The sequence below is a fragment of the Rhamphochromis longiceps genome, unplaced genomic scaffold (assembly GCF_057381845.1).
Source record: "Rhamphochromis longiceps isolate RC_006_pf unplaced genomic scaffold, R_longiceps_female_GT1.1 unmapped_scaffold_4, whole genome shotgun sequence".
Taxonomy (NCBI): Eukaryota; Metazoa; Chordata; class Actinopteri; order Cichliformes; family Cichlidae; genus Rhamphochromis; species Rhamphochromis longiceps.
The window spans coordinates 2,507,538-2,512,343 of NW_028187224.1; the positions used below are offsets into that span (position 1 = coordinate 2,507,538).

Below are 4,806 nucleotides of genomic sequence, written 5' to 3' on the forward strand. Positions count from 1 at the left end.
CTATACCGTCATTTTCTTTTGAGCTACGTTTCAGAATGGTTCGTAGCAATCTTGTTTTGATTCGTGACCTGCCAAGATGGTGCTGCGCTCCCACAATGCATTGCGACATTACGTCAACTCCAAAGCCCTTTGCGTGCAGGAGTGTATGCGCATGCGCATTGCCACGGTGGTTTAAAAAATAAAGATATAATGAAAAGTAATTAATAAAAATTAAATATTTAAACATTCCCACAAATGTGCAATGAACGTGCAAAAACTCTCTTTAGTAGCTGTTACTGTTTCTTTCTTTCTTTCTTCTTTTTTTTTTTTGAAAAATAACGACGTCTCTGAGGCGCGAAATCTGACAGCGAGAGGAACGGCCGGATACAGGAGACGGGAAGAAACAAGCCGATTATGTTCGCGTTAATTAAGTGGTTGGAAGATGTAAAATTCTCAATTCTGCCAACTGAACATATACGAGATTTTAATGAGGATGAATAATTAGCCGGCATGGAGGAAACGGGCCTTTATTTCATGGAGTGGCGACAAGAAGCCAAGGCGGGTGGCCAGTCTAAGAAGCCTCCATCATCAAGCTAGCAGGTGCCTTTTCCCATATAATATTACTTTATTCTCGCTTATTTGGAACGGAAGCGTAGAGCTGCCACCCAGGCAAAAGAGAAATATAAGTATATCACGTTATAACGTGAAAAGTTTATCGTTCTAACAATATACTATCATGTTTGAACAACATGTTTGAACAACATTGTACGAAAAATGTACATAATTATCACGTCCGTACAATATTGTGCGAACGTGACAATTATGTATATTATAATAACGTGATATTATATTATACAAACATGAAAAGTATAATGTTAGAACAATAAACATTTCACGTCATAACGTGATATAGCTCTATTTTTCTTTTGCCTGGGTGGCAGCTCCACGCTTCCATAATTTGGTAATCAAAATATGTAACTTAATTAATTATATTGTGACGTACTTTTGCCTTTTCTTATTATTCTGCCTTCTCAATAACTATCAAAGCCTATTCACATTTAATTTGGCTTTCACAGAAATCCTACCTCTCCTTCTGGCTACAGAGTACTTACCAAGGTTAGAAACAAAGAACAGTTATGCTTTATTAATGTTCGCTAATTACAATGTTCCACATTTCCTTGCTTTTTAAGTCATTTTTAGGCTTTTTAGAGTTTTTGTTTTTTATTTTTTTAGCAGTAATGTTTCTGCCTATTTATTTCAGCCCATGAAATCGAATGCAGATCTTCCTAATGTGAGATTTACATAAATGTAAGTAATTTTGTTTGTCATTGTCATTAATGTTGTTGCTGTTGTTGTTTTTGTGCAGTTTGCAATCATATAAACCTAGCAAGCATCAGTCAGCACAGTGACTAACCTAAACAGATTCTTGCTTTATTCACATATATTATATGTAATTATATATACCTGCACATTGTACCTAGGGTTGCAGCCACTTGGCCCCACCCCATTGTTGTGACAGCCCTGATTGTACTTATACACTGCATCTGAACAGGGAACAGTCTGCCACATTAATGTATTTTTAAGTGACTTGTTTGTAATACATGAATTTGTTTCTTACAGATGTCAAAGTCTCAACCTCATGCTGCCCTCCCCCATCCTCCTAAAGTAAGTATTTGTTGTTGTGGTTTTTTATGCGGTGTCTGTGTCACATGCTAATCATAATTATTGAAATAACTGTTTTCTAACAGATTTTCCAAAACACTAGTTATGTTTGTTGTCATTCAGACCAATACTACTGCTTAGACATTGTTTAGTGGTCATGCATGTTTGACAAGCTCGTTATGATACCAAAACAGTAGGCCTATCACAATAATCGATATATCGACTTAACACACAGTACATGTACATGACCTCAATAATTGTTGATGATGTAATTTATCTGCCATTATATTTACAAAAATAAAATATAATGATAACAAAACAATAACATTAAATATCATTGTTTTCTATTTGTTAGAAAATTTACTATTTATTCAAGTTTTTAAGGTATCTAATATTTTGATTCCTAATTTCAATGATCTAAATACTTTAAGAATTAGATGTTGGTTTGTCAATCGAAAGTGTGTAGATCTTGCATTATTATGGTGTTATATTATGATTATACATTCAAAGACATAAAATGATCTTAAAATGACAATGACATAACTTGTCGCAATTGTTTATGGGGCAATATACCGACCAACAAAAAGTCGTTATCGTAACAGGCCTTCAAAACAGACAGTTTTATGATTGATAAATTAAAAAAATAAATACATTTAATTTCTCTGAGATTCTCTAATATTCAGTTACAGTTCACAACACAGCTACCCGTACATGCAGTATTATACTGTAAATATAAATCTCTGCATTTAGCATCCCACTAGAAGCGTCACAGTTACTGCCTCTTTTTTTTTTTTTACAAATACCTGTACTATCACTAACACATTTACTGTTTTACTTTTAGCCTGTGGATACAAATGCAGATTTCCTTAATGTAAGTTGTGCATTTTAATTACATCATGTTATTTTTATTATTATTTATTTATTTATTTTATTTTACATTCAAATATTTCAAGCTTCTTGGTTAAAGAAGCTTGATTGCTAGTAGGTAAAGAATAGTTCACCTATAATTCATATTCCCAATTAATTTCTCACCTCTGATTGAATGCCTTTGTTTGTTTTCCTATAACAAAACATTTTTGCTGGATATATATGGTGAATTTATATGCATAGATACAGTCGTAGTGCTTGACACATGCAAACAGCAGTAGATGTACTAAAAAGGAAATAATTACAATCATGATGTTGATTGCTGATGTCAGTATATATATTTTAGAGGAATGTTTTGTTTTTCACCCAAAATAACTATATTGCTTCAGAAGAGATTTATTACCCTCTTATATATAGTTCTGTTTTTTGTTTGTTTTTGTTATTTTCAGGTTCAATGGTGCGTGTTCTTCTAATGGCCGCCTTCCCACTGGAGGTTTTGATCCACAGCAATTTAAAAGGTAATCAGCTTTGAAAGTCAGTTCAAATGGTTAGCTAATAGTACTTTAAAAAGCCTACAACTCTGTCACCAGTTTCTTTACCAAAAATTACCCATAAAAGTATCGCTCAATAGCATATAATTGTAGTTCAAATGTTTAGTTGTACAAATATCAAATTTTTGGAAATCTAAAACTAGTCAAACACTCAAATGTTCATGCTTTTTATAGGAGGACAGAGCAAAACAGACATTGGCGCAGAGTGAAGAACTGCCCTTGATAAGGACACTATGACAGCCATATATAGTAAGTGAAGACTTTCTGTGTATCTAAAATTGCATACAGCACAAGTAACTTACTTTGCAACCATTAAAATAGGTTGTAAAGTAAGTTACCAATACAAATAGGTGATGATGCATTGTAGTGGTTGGTCTCAGACAAAGAAGGTCAACAGATTTATGAATGCTGGAAGGTAAGGAGAGACGACCAAAAGGGGTGTTAGCATTACTGTAATGTGAACTGGATAGACTTCCCATCTAGGAAAAAAAAGAGGTAAAATTATGCGTAAAATATATCTGTATTAATATCTGTATCTGTATAAACAGAAATATCTGTTTGCTAAATGAAGCCAGCTAACATAAATCACATTTTTATTTTAACTCTGATAAAAGTAATAGAACTGTGACTTTTGTTTGTTACAGTGGGGGTAAGGAAGGGGTTTCCCAGCGTGTCCAGAAGGGCTTTGAGGATTGCAGTGAAAGCTGGGGGAACTGAGACTGCTGGAAAAGGAAAAGAAATTACATTTTAAGTATGCTGACTTATGTTCATACAATCACACACACATATACACATACACACACATATGTGTGTGTGTGTGTGTACATATATATATATATATATATATATATATATATATATATATATATATATATATATATATATATATATATACTAGGGGTGCAACGATACACAAAATTCACGGTTCGGTTCGGTTCGATACTTTGGTGTCACGGTTCGATATTTTTTCGATACAAAAAAATGTTCATGCATTTTTAATTTGTCATTTATTAAAATTATAAATATATATTTTAACTCAAAAGTACAGTTTTTAAATTTAACCCTAACCCTTGTGCGTGTTTTTTATTTTGACAGCGAATGCGCACCTGCGGACCACTTATGTGCAGCCCTGGTTATTTAGCTCGTCATATTGCAGCCACAGAAATTCTTTTGTCCATGAAACCATAAAGCTGCACTTTCTTTTTGCCTTATAGTCTGATTTGTCATAACTTCTCCGTTTTGTGGTAAGCTTTTCTTTGGCTGTCACTTCTTCACCCTGACCTGTCTTATTTGGCTCAGCAGAACTGAAATGCTTTTACACGCTCACTCACATAAGCTCAGCGATTCTCTGCGCGATCAACCTCTCACATGTTTAAGCTGCGGGAGATTTCACTTGTCATGTTTGCATAGTAAGCTAACGATTAATAAGACGATGTCAGAGGAATTGGTGCACAAATTATCATCACTCACAGATCAGTGCTGTCGCTCTCTATACACAGTTCACACGATTGCAAAGTGAAAGCAAAAAAACAAGCGCAAATTCAAACGCGACTTCAATATGTCACATATTGACAGTGGCTCACCGATGCCAATGACATAATTACCCAGCTACATTTCTGAAAGAATGCAAAAGCATTGACATATATTTTTCCTACAATAGCCCGACGGGCAGGGAAGAGATAGATTTTGGTAGCCCGACTGAAAAAAATCGCTAGCTCCGGGACGTCGGGCTAGCGATATTGCAAGC

The 4,806-nt window shown here is 34.4% G+C and overlaps 1 long non-coding RNA gene across 1 annotated transcript; it reads left to right on the plus strand.

The window, feature by feature from the left end:
* Nucleotides 1-505: 505 nt before the first annotated feature.
* LOC146640680 (uncharacterized) lies at nucleotides 506-3,241 on the plus strand. Its single transcript, XR_014909999.1, has 6 exons — nucleotides 506-579; nucleotides 1,056-1,095; nucleotides 1,241-1,287; nucleotides 1,600-1,644; nucleotides 2,483-2,512; nucleotides 2,958-3,241. It is a non-coding gene; the product is annotated as an uncharacterized LOC146640680 (long non-coding RNA).
* Nucleotides 3,242-4,806: the final 1,565 nt, after the last annotated feature.